Genomic DNA, 13,096 nt, shown 5'->3' with positions numbered 1-13,096 from the left:
GGTGGGGGTGGAGGGGGTGGAGTTCAGGGTACAGTTTACTGCCCCTGAACTAGGGTATCTACTGTCCTACTAGTAACCCAGAGAAGGGTAATGGAGAGGGAGGGACCCAGGCCTGCCCTCTACTCTGGGTCCCAGCCCAGGGGCCCTAGGGATAGTGGCAAACCACTTGAACTAGTGCTTCCTTCCCCTGGGCTACTTCCCTCTCCTGCTCTTCAGCTTGTGGGGCTTCCTGACCCCTCCCTCTCTCTCTCTCTCTCTCTCTCTCTCTCTCTGCACAAGCCAGGTGTCTCTTTACCTAGGGTCTTGGTCTTCTAGCCAGCCATGGCACTTCTCCCAACTCTCCTCTACTTCAACTCCTCCAAACTGCACTCTGATCCAACTCCAAACCACTCTGCTCCAACTCCTTCAAACTGCTCTCTGCTCTAATTCCAAACCATTCTGCACCAACTCCTTCCCCTGGCTGATTGAAGCAGGGGGTTTTTACCAGGTGACTGGCTTCAGGTGCTCTAATTGGCTTCAGGTGCTTTTAATTAATCTATAGAAACCTTTCTTCCCTCTACAGGGAATAAGGCTTCACCCACCCACTTCCTGGATCCCAATAGGATCACTCTCCTGCTGCCTTCTGGCCATGCTGTATCACACCTTGCTCACAGCCACCATATCTCCGCATAGCTGACACCCATTTCTTTAGACCAACTCCCAGTCCTTTGTATATAAACATTCCACATTAAGCACAAGAAAGAGTAGCAGGCTGCCTATCAGAAAGTTCTGTTTATGCTGAGATCCAAGAGAGTATGGAAGAATCTTTTAAAGGAAGTGTTAGGAGCCCCTTTGCAGGAGTTTTTTAAACCCTAGAAAGGACAAAATACTTAATCATAGAATCATAGAGTATCAGGGTTGGCAGGGACCTCAGGAGGTCATCTAGTCCAACCGCCTGCTCAAAGCAGGACCAATCCCCAACTAAAACATCCCAGCCAGGGCTTTGCAAGCCTGACCTTAAAAATATCTAAGGAAGGAGATTCCACACCTCCCTAGGTAACGCATTCCAGTGTTTCACCACCCTCCTAGTGAAAAAGTTTTTCCAAATATCCAACCTAAACCTCCCCCACTGCAACTTGAGACGATTACTCCTTGTTCTGTCATCAGCTACCACTGAGAAAAGTCTAGATCCATCCTCTTTGGAACCCCCTTTCAGGTAGTTGAAAGCAGCTATCAAATCCCCCCTTATTCTTCTCTTCCGCAGACTAAACAATCCCAGTTTCCTCAGCCTCTCCTCATAAGTCATGTGTTCCAGTCCCCTAATCATTTTTGTTGCCCTCCGCTGGACATTTTCCAATTTTTCCACATCCTTCTTGTAGTGTGGGGCCCAAAATTGGACACAGTACTCCAGATGAGGCCTCACCAATGTCGAATAGAGGGGAACGATCACGTCTCTCGATCTGCTTGCAATGCCCCTTCTTATACATCCCAAAATGCCATTGGCCTTCTTGGCAACAAGGGCACACTGTTGACTCATATCCAACTTCTCGTCCACTGTAACCCCTAGGTCCTTTTCTGCAGAACTGCTGCCAAGCCATTCGGTCCTTAGTCTGTAGCGGTGCATTGGATTCTTCCATCCTAAGTGCAGGATTCTGCACTTGTCCTTGTTGAACCTCATCAGATTTCTTTTGGCCCAATCCTCTAATTTGTCTAGGTCCCTCTGTATCCTATTCCTACCCTCCAGTGTATCTACCTCTCCTCCCAGTTTAGTGTCATCTGCAAACTTGCTGAGGGTGCAATCCACACCATCCTCCAGATCATTTATCAAGATTTTGAACAAAACCGGCCCGAGGACCGACCCTTGGGGCACGCCACTTGATACCGGCTGCCAACTAGACATGGAGCCATTGATCACTACCCATTGAGCCCCACAATCTAGCCAACTTTCTATCCACCTTATAGTCCATTCATCCAGTCCATACTTCTTTAACTTGCTGGCAAGAATACTGTGTCAAGGAACAACATGTCCACCGCTTTCCCCTCATCCACAGAGCCAGTTATCTCGTCATAGTAGGCAATTAGATTAGTCAGGCATGACTTGCCCTTGGTGAATCCATGCTGACTGTTCCTGATCACTTTCCTCTCCTGTAAGTGCTTCAGAATTGATTCCTTGAGGACCTGCTCCATGATTTTTCCAGGGACTGAGGTGAGGCTGACTGGCCTGTAGTTCCCAGGATCCTCCTTCTTCCCTTTCTTAAAGATGGGCACTACATTAGCTTTTTTCCAGTCGTCCGGGACTTCCCCGGATCGCCATGAGTTTTCAAAGATAATGGCCAATGGCCATTAGACAGTATACTCTAGGGAGCAATCAAAAATGACTGAGATGGCATAATTAGTATTCCCCATCTCTAATTTCACTGATTCTATGTATATCAAGACATTGGAGTGAGGGGGAATGTAAGAGAACTTAAAATAAATTGAGGTTCAGATGCGCAATAGTTATAAATACTTGTGAATGGACCAGTTCTCTCCCAAGCACTTCTTGTGGCCTGAGGTCACTATGCAGCAGCCTCGCCTCGGTTTCCCTCTGCGGCAGCAAAAGGCCACTGAAGTCAAACTACCAAAGCACATTTTTGCATGGTTCCACCGCACCCTGCCTTGGGGCTGGATTTATTAAAATAACAAAATGATTCCCAAACAAAATTTTCAAGATCCCCATCAAATCCTTATGCCCAGTCTTTCCCAGTGGGTGGGTCTCCCAGGCCTTCCTTGCCTGATGCCTTTCCCCTGAAGCCTCAAGGTTCTCTGCAGGAGGACACTCCTTCCCAGCAGTCTCTATAATCTCTCACTCCCCTTCATTTGGGTTGTCTCTTTCCCTGAACATCCCCCTTCCTGCCGCTCTTTACAGGGTAATCAGCTGCTGCCTACTCAGCTGGTTCTGCTAATTAAACCCTACACCTTATTCCTGGTGTGGTGGGCAGGGCTAAATGAATGTGGCAGGCTCCAGTTCTTACAGGCCAGGCCAGCTTGTTGCGCTGTTAGTGGCCATTAGAAACATTTTCCAGCCTCAGTGGAGTCACTTCATTCCTTGTCCAGCTTCCCTGTGTATTGACATGCATGTTGTCCTAGTAGAGACTTAAAAGACCAGGTATTGTCTCCAAACAGGTGAGCAAACAAGAAGCTTTTTTTTTCTGGCTGAGTCAGTGCAAGCTGGGCTAATCTTTTTGTCAATGTGAACTTGCTTGTACATACATCAGTCAGTATAATCTTCTATCTTGTACAAATCCAATTTTCCATTGGATATATCCTTATTGTTTGTGGCTATTTCCTTTTTCAGCAGAAATAATATCCAACCGGTTTTTGCATGATAACTGTGTGTTGGTGCAGCCTCTGTTTTGCATTTATTTGTAGATAAACAAATCAAAAAGAACATAACCAGTTATCTCTTTTTTTTAAACTTGAAAAAGCTTTATCAATAAATGATATTGTTGCTATGAAAAGCATGTAGAGTAAATGCATTTTCTGTTAGCAATACATTAAAATCTCGCAAGGGCAAGGGAAATTGAAACTGTCTTTCTAATGGATCATAAATCTTAGAAATGATTTGAATTCATGGATTAAACGTCAGCTTTGAAAGCCTTTGGTGATTTATTTCAGATCTTAGAAGAAAGAACATTTCCACTGCAAATCAAATTATTGAATTTTCATATTCTGCATTAGCTATTTTCAGAATAATATTCATCAAAGAAATAACCTAGTGAGGGTTTTTTCCTTCTTAGAAATTTTTTTTGGCACACAGCATTCCTAATTAATAGATTTGCTACAATCAAAAGTGTGAGAGGGTCATCGAGATGAGCCTGGCATAAGTAGCATGTGCCATTTGTGTGACAGAAAATGGCAGCAAGTGTTTGCTGACATAGCATCTCAGGTGGGACAAAATTGCAGGCACCATTTCCCATGGTGAACTAGAGGGGAAGTGTAAGAGATTGGTTGGTGGATAGGAAAAGGAATTCAGGTAGCGTATACAGATTCTGTGAGAGGGAAAAGGCTAAATAAAAATAAAAAGCATCTGTATCATTTTAAAATGAGAGGTTTCAAAGTAGCAGCCGTGTTAGTCTGTATCCACAAAAAGAACAGAAGTACTTGTGGCACCTTAGAGACTAACAAATTTATTTGAGCATCAGCTTTCGTGGGCTACAGCCCACTTCATCAGATGCATAGAATGGAACATACAGTAAGAAGATATATATATATATATATATATATATATATATACACACACAGAGAACATGAAAAGGTGGAAGTTGCCACACCAACTGTAAGAGGCTAATTAATTAAGATGAGCTACTATCAGCAGGAGGAAAAAAAACTTTTGTAGTGATAATCAAGATGGCCCATTTCAGACAGTTGACAAGGTGTGAAGATACTTAACATGGGGAAATAGATTCAATTTGTGTAATGACCCAGCCACTCCCAGTCTCTATTCAAGCCCAAGGTAATGGTATCTAGTTTGCAAATTAATTCCAGTTCAGCAGTTTCTCATTGGTGTCTGTTTTTGAAGCTTTTCTGTTGCAAAATTGCCACCCTTTAAGTCTGTTACTGAATGACCAGAGAGGTTGAAGTGTTATCCTACTGGTTTTTGAATGTTATGATTCCTGATGTCAGATGTGTGTCCATTTATTCTTTTGTGTTGGCATACTGTGGGGCCATGCGGGTACCCATAGCAGTGCCGCTGATATGAAAGTATATATTGTCCCCAAATGTGAAATAGTTGTGGTTGAGGACAAAGTCACAAAGTTCAGCCACCAGGTTTGCTGTGACATTATGAGGGATACTGTTCCTGATAGCTTGTAGTCCATCTTTGTGTGGAATGTTGGTGTAAAGGGCTTCTACATCCATAGTGGCCAGGATGGTGTTTTCTGGAAGATGACCGATGGATTGTAGTTTCCTCAGGAAGTCAGTGGTGTCTCGAAGATAGCTGGGAGTGCTGGTAGCGTAGGGCCTGAGGAGAGAGTCCACATAGACAGACAATCCTGCTGTTAGGGTGCTAATGCCTGAGACGATGGGGTGTCCAGGATTTCCAGGTTTATGGATCTTGGGTAGCAAATAGAATACCCCTGGTCGGGGTTCTAGGCATGTGTCTGTACAGATCTGTTCCTGTGCTTTTTCAGGGAATTTCTTGAGCAGATGGTGTAGTTTCTTTTGGTAATCCGCAATGGGCTCAGAGGATAATGGCCTGTAGAATGTGGAGTTAGAGAGCTGCCTAATTGGAATATGAACAAGGGATTGCTAGGCAGCTTTCTAACTCCCCCAACTATTTCACATAGTTGACAGACCAGTCCTCGCTTACAGTCAGCCCCCCAACCTGAAGCAAATACTCACCAGCAACCACACACCACACAACAAAAACACTAACCCAGGAACCTATCCTTGCAACAAAGCCCGATGCCAACTCTGTCCACATATCTATTCAAGTGACACCATCATAGGAACTAATCACATCAACCACGCCATCAGGGGCTCATTCACCTTCACATCTACCAATGCGATATGTGCCATCATGTGCCAGCAATGCCCCTCTGCCATGTACATTGGCCAAACCGGACAGTCTCTACACAAAAGAATAAATGGACACACATCTGACATCAGGAATCATAACATTCAAAAACCAGTAGGATAACACTTCAACCTCTCTGGTCACTCAGTAACAGACTTAAAGGGTGGCAATTTTGCAACAGAAAAGCTTCAAAAACAGACTCCAGTGAGAAACTGCTGAACTGGAATTTAATTTGCAAACTAGATACCATTACTTTGGGCTTGAATAGAGACTGGGAGTGGCTGGGTCATTACACAAATTGAATCTGTTTCCCCATGTTAAGTTTCCTTACACCTTCTTGTCAACTGTCTGAAATGGGCCATCTTGATTCTCACTACAAAAGTTTTTTTTTCTCCTGCTGATAACAGCTCATCTTAATTAATTAGCCTCTTAGAGTTGGTGTGGCAACTTTCACCTTTTCATGTTCTCTGTGTGTGTGTGTGTGTGTGTGTGTGTGTGTGTATATATATATATATATATATACACACACAGAGAACATTCTATGCATCTGATGAAGTGGGCTGTAGCCCACGAAAGCTGATGCTCAAATACATTTGTTAGTCTCTAAGGTGCCACACATACTCCTGTTCTTTTTTCAAAATGAGAGGCTCTCTGCCCCTCACAGAGAGAGGCTCTGACAAAGGGCCCAATTTAGCTTCTAGTGAAGTTAGTGAAAAGATTCTCATTGAATTCAGCAAGAATAGGATAAGGCCTAGAGTGAGTCCTGAGACCCCAAGAAAAGCCTCATGAGGCCAGAATTGATTAAGTGAAGGAGAGACTGCCTATGGGTATGTTATAGAGTAGGTCGTTCTGCCTGTCTTAAGTTCAGTAGCACCCATCTCTGTGGTGTCTAAGGAACTACCTCAGAACTGACTTCCTCTATCCTCCCACTGAGGAAAGGAATCAAGCTGAAATGGAGAGAGAAACCCAGTTACATAGGACCGAACTTCCGCTAGAGGTAAAGGAGACTGAGTTCTTCTCAAGTGCTAGGGAGCTTAATGCAGGAGATGAAGTGACAACTGTGGGATGCTGATTTGGCTCTGGTGATCATTAAAAATATCAATAGCTGGGTATGTGGTGATAATGAGAACCATTCAGTAACATGTGATTGGATACAAAATTACAATCTCTCATGAGACCTTTAGGCAAACTTCTGCTGAGTATTCAAAAGGAGCCTATGGTTGTGGTACATACTAGTACCAACTGGGAGGTGTAAGACAGGGTGCATGGATGCTAAATTTAGACTACAAAGAAGAAAATTTAAATCAAGCTCTTTAGTATATCTTAATCTGAAATAGATTCATAGATACTAAGTTCAGAAGGGACCATCTGGGGTTCAACATCTAGAAGAAACTAGATAGGGGGAACACCAGGGTCTCAATCATGGATGGTATAGAGCAGAGGGGTTCCAACGGATTAGGTACTGGGACGTTTTGGAAAGGGGTTGCCTATACAGCAAAGGGTGGGTTCCATTTTAAATAATGTGGGACAAGACTACTGGCATGGAGAACTGACAGGGGTTGGGAATTATTTAAACTGGGAGGTAAGGGAAAACTGACAGGTGCCGAGAAATGCTCAGGTTGGACGAAGAACCTACTACTGACAGCTCAATGAAAGCCTCTACTTAGTGTGCGGCACCAGTGAAAAAAACAAAAACCAACCAGCCAAACAGGATATGTAAGTAATGGGACAGAAAATAATACTGAAAATATTATCATGCCATGAATACTATGTTCAAGTCTGGTTAACCTCATCTCAGGAAAGATATGGAAACAGCAGTAGTCTAGAGATAGGGGATGAAAATGATTAGCGGTGTGGAAAGATTTCTCTATAAAAAGAGACAGAAAAGACTGGGACTATTTAATTAGGGATGAGACCAACAAGAGGGGACATGATAGAGATTACAGAATAGTGACTAGTATGCAGAAAGTAAAGGGAGTGCCCCTACTTGCCTTATTCTTGTATGATAGGGAGAGATTCAACTAAATTGAAACACAACACATTTAAATCTAATACAAGGATTTTTCCACATTGCATAACTAACCAATGGTGTTAATTGCCACAAGGTATCAGTGAGACCAATTCTTTGTGAATCCTACTATGCTCATGGACAGTTACGCTGAATGGGACTTTTAAAAGAATAAGGATATAGTCCTTCATGCTTCAGGGCATAATCCAAATATTACTTGATGGGGTTGGGTAGAAACTTCCCCTATCAACAGAGTTATTTGGTAATTGTTGATTGCATGATTTCTCGTACCTTTTTCTGAAGAAGCTGCTACTGCTCACCCTCAGAGGCAGGATACTGGATGAGAAAGACAACTGGTCTGATCTAGTATAGCAATTCCTGTGCAATTTAGAGCCTTTCATCTCTAGGTTACAGCTTTGAAACTGGCCTAAGCAAATGGTGTCTGGAAATCATTATCTGATCGCTACTATTAGTCAGTATTGTGTGTAAAATGAGCTAGTGTTTTCAGGCCACTTCTTAGTAGACAGGTAGCTGCACCAGAATTAGCACATCTGTTAGCAGTCTGCAGGAAGCCTGAACACTGAATGGGATAATGTACTAACCTTTTGTAACTAGTGGTGGTCTTTGCACAATTGGATTGAAGTCCACTGGCAGGAATTTAGTTTCCAGAGCTTTCGTTCTGACTAAAATCCTAATGCTCAATTCACTTAAACTACATCCAAAGAGGGAGGAAAAATAGGATTAAAAATCAAGTGGAAAATGTAGTGCGACTAGTCATAATGGCTAAACCCATTAGACCCTCTGCTTAATCCAGCTCAGCCACAGTTTAACTGTGCTTCAATTTGATATGTTCAGAAATAATAAAAATAAAAAAGGTCTTGTGGGCAGCGTGGACATATTAACAGGATAAGTGAAGGTGACACACTTGGCCCAAAATATCAGAGTTGGTTTGTTGGCTGCAGAAGAATACTAAATATACCCAGGAATGTCTTTAGAGAAATCATGGTAATGCACTCGGAAGGGATTAATTTGCCACCAAAAATGCAGAAGCATGAAAACAAAAGGTAGCACGAAGGGATGTGAAATAAAAGCAGTTCAATTCCCCATGGCCAAATTTTAAAGAAATGGGGACATAAAGTGTGCCTGCAATATAAGAATAAGCAGTTGTAATTTTGTTGCATGCACAAAAACCTGTGTGTGCGTGAGGAATGGCTGTTTTTTCCAAACATTCATATGAACAACAAATAATTTGCACAAGCATTTGTGAGTAGCAAAAAAGAGCACAAACATGGTTCAAATAAACAGCTGTTCAGAATTTGAATGAGTGTTGGCATACACTGTTTTTCTGTATTTACCCAGCTCTGATAGATAGATAGATAGATATTGTTCAGTATGTAGATGGTGCTGTTATAAGGGTGTATACCTGAATTTGACACTTTCCACTATATCGGTTTAGCTTTAAAAATACTTCAAACTGAAATGGAGTATGTTTAAAACAGTTTTTATATAACTTCATATAAATAATTGAAGACACAATCCATTTTTTCCCTTGGGGGAAAATGCAGTTTGGAAACCCAGATCAAGTTATTATGGAACTGAGGTCATCTGGAGATGAATATTTTGAAATGTTGCTGGAACAGTCTTTATAGAGGGAAAATGCATGTTATTAAAGATTACTGAATTATATGGCTGCCAAGAAAAACAAAACAAAAACCAAAAAACTCCATATGGTTCTAGATGAAAAGAGAGGACCTGGATTTAGGTGAGTAGTTCTTAAAATGGTGCACCGGTTAGAAGAAACATTTTCAAGTGCAAAGAAAATAGTATTAAAATTATATGAATAAAATAACTTCAGAGTTATTTTGGCAAGAACTAATACTATCCTGAAGGGATTCCGACTTCTTAAAATGAGAAGACAGGGCTGCAGTTTGCTTTTGAAAAGCTCTAGAGCTGATCCTGTTGTATGAGAGCTTTGCTACATACCTCAATAGGAGAGAGTTTTTTTTCTTCACCTTCCCCATTGTTTGTAATGAAAACCCAGTGTTTACTAGATGGTGCAGTTGAAGTGACATGGCGGCAGGAGGTACAGAAATTCTTTGACTTGGGAGTGAGGCTCTTCTTGAGTTAGGGTAAAAAGTTGTTTGTAGTTGGCTTTTATTCTGCTCATCCTCACACATCTGAGACCATTTAAATGAAAATGGCACAAGCCTGTCATGTGAATCTACCAGAACATTTGATTTCGTCTAAACTGACTTCTCAGTCATTTATATGGTGTATTGATTCTGGAGAGGTTGTCAAATGTGGCTTTAAGGAGAAAATGAAGATTTGGAGTCTGCTTCTTTACTGTGTCACATTGTTTTTTGTTTTTTTTTAAACTGCACTGAATTCATGTTCTTTGCCCTTAATCTCTAGTTTTCTCCAGAGTATTATACCAATGATTGAGGCCTGAGATAGGGTTCAGTGGGGAGTAGTAGAAGCATGTTAAAATTGGCATTTCAAAAGGACATTGCCATGTTCCACAGTGACACCAAAACTGGGCATTTACACCACGTGCTGTATAGGTGTGTGTATATATAGGAGTGACAAACCTTTGAAAAAAATACTTTCAGCACCCTCACCCATTGAGGCGCACATATCTTTTTATTACTCAAGCTGATATTTTGTGGGCATTAGATTTGGAAAGTAATCCAAACTAATCATCATCGCTAAGAAGCTTAGACATGATGGGTGAGGATATGTAGATTGTTCTCTTCATGTTCACAGCCACAAACATTATCTTAACTGGTTGGTTGAATCACACTCTCACAAATATGCTTATATTGACTTTTGAGATAATTGTGATGGGGCATTTGCCCCACACTGGCAAAGAAGTGGCTGTTAGAGCCCTAGGGAGGCTCTACAAGAAGCAGCCAATAGGAGAGGTGCTGTAAGGAGCAGCCAGTCAGGGCCTAGCAGGCCTAGATAAAAAGAGCCACAGGACAGAGCACGGTCAGTTGCTACTGGGAGCTCAAGGAATGAAGACTGTTTTTAACAGGCTGAGAGACCTGCAGCACCTTGGACAGAGTAATTGCTGGCAGACACTGGGGGAGAAAGAGGCGCTCCTGGCTGGTGGCCGAGGCTGCGTAGTTGCAGGTCCCAAGGAAAGGTGAAGAAGGTGCTGGAGCCATGGGGAAGTGGGTCAGGGAGATATAGCAGCAGTGAGAGGAATTTGAGGTGCAGCAGGAGGCTGCAATTCACAGGGTTCCTCAGCTGGGACCCAGAGTAGATGGCAGGCCTGGATCTTTCTAACTTGCCACTGGGGAAGTGGCTGGACTGTAGAACTGGGATAAACTCCTCCCCACCTCCCTGGAAGGGGGAAAACATGGATGTTGGCATGGCTGGAGGGCTAAGTCATGAGGAGGACGCTGTGGAATTTGGGTCTGCAGGTGGAGACAATGATGGGAGAGGCATCATCAGGAGAGGGCATGCCACCTGAGAGAGCTAATCCCCAAGATGGCCAAAAGCTCCAAGACAAAATAATAATGAATGGATCATTGACTAAACTGCAGCTGATAGGTGATTATAATTTTCCTTAATACGGAAATATTGCAGAGTTTTAGTTTGTTTGAAAGATTATAGTAACTGAACAATGACTATAAAAACAAACATGTATAAGAATAACAATGAAGGTAAGACACACACAAAAGCATCTAGGTAGTCTCACAATGAGAAGAAGGCACTTAAAAGTTGTGTCAAGAGGAGGAAAGATGTTTTCAAGGCCAATCTAATTTAGAATTTTCATGTTCTTTGTCAACTCAGATCAGTATTGCTTCTGCTGCTATGCACCCTGTCTAACTTTGGATTCACATAAACATTGTTAATTCAAAAGGTTGACTCCTATTTTACTATTATTGGATTACCATTTTATTTAAGAAACACAATAAAAATTGGAGGAGGGTGGGGACAGAGTTGTTAAAGGAGTTGAACCAAATTGCTTGTTGTCAAGAAATAGAACGTTTTGGGGATGGTTTCCATTGAGCCACAATTTCTTTATTAGAAATGGCAGCAGCCATTTTATGGATTGTTCATCTGCAGCATATTAAAAATAGCTCATGGGCCTTTTGGAATAAAAAATGTTTGTTAATCAGAGTAATATAAAGCGTCTGTTAGTGTAGCTCACGCAAAATGTTATAATACTCAAATCAGATCCCCCTTTGAAAAACTCTGAATAGTCAGATAAAAATAATACAAGAAATTGAGGAAATTAGTGAAGGGCTTCTACACACAGGGGAACTTGTTAGAAGGAGGTGGTTATTGATTTTGTGATTACAGGCCACATTCAGTCTAAATGACTCCTATGAGTGCAGTCAGCTAGATAGATGCCTATCTTCTATCAGTTGCACCTGCAGTTAATTGAGTCTGCAATTAATGGGAAGCTAGTTTTCAAAATCAGACCCTGAGAGACTAGCAGGGGAAAAATAAACACTAGGAAAATACATATGATTTTCAGGTGTTGGGGGTGGGGAGAGATGTGTGTTTCCTGCCATCCAAAAAAAAAAAAAGACTTCCATAGTGTTTGGTGTTTCACATAGTTAACAAGGCAGATAGTGAAGTGTGTCACTGAAGAAGGTATGACCTCACCAAACTGACCCAAAAGACGAATCATGAATACAGGATACTTAAAAATGGATTTGAGCACAAATACAGTTTGTGTGCACTAGATAAACAGAGAAGCAACCCTAGAGCAGGTGGAGCCATATCCTAAAATAAGTAGCACAGCTACCTTGGACAGCTGCTCCAGTCAGCTAGCACAAGGAGAAAGCCAAGAGTAGAAGTAGGCTGGGCTGCAACATAGTCAAAAAAACGAATGACATGATGAATGCATTGAGCTGGAAACAGCGAGCCTTCCAATTACTTTTTAGCCATGATGGATGGCTCCAAACTATGCATCAAAATGGTGCTGAGACATGGGGAAAGGGAATTACAATGTGGTGTTAAGAAAAAAAATATAAGGGATAGTGATGGATACCTGGGATATAGCCTGGAACTATGGGACCACTGTGCCCCCTTAACTCTCAAGCCTGGACTGTGTCTTACAATGCTATGCCAGTGACAAGCAGGAAACTGTTCCAGATGCTGTCATCAGTTAGCCAACAACATGCAGAAACGTACCCAGGTAAAGTGCATGAATGCTGTCTAAGCCATTAATGAATTATACAGAGGGAGACACCAGCAAATTCCCTCCAACCCCCAGTCTGGCACCCCAGAAATGTACCCTCTTACTCTGCTCAAGACCTTTTCTTGAACAATGCAAGCTCATTAATTAGTTTGCCACGATGTCAAAGTGGACACCCACCTGCCTTTGTAATCTGAGAAGATTACCCAAGCTCTTTAGAGAAACTCACTGGTAAAGATAAAACATTAAAATAAGTTTAACTACAGAAAAATAGATTTTAAGTGATTTATAAGTGGTCATTACCTAACAAAATAAATATACAGTCTAAATCCACAACTTTCAGACTAAGCAAGATTTGAATCAAACAGCTTTTCTCACCGCACTGGATGTTGCAGGC

The sequence above is a fragment of the Chelonia mydas genome, chromosome 2, assembly GCF_015237465.2.
Source record: "Chelonia mydas isolate rCheMyd1 chromosome 2, rCheMyd1.pri.v2, whole genome shotgun sequence".
Lineage (NCBI taxonomy): Eukaryota > Metazoa > Chordata > Testudines > Cheloniidae > Chelonia > Chelonia mydas.
This window is presented reverse-complemented; position numbering follows the sequence as displayed.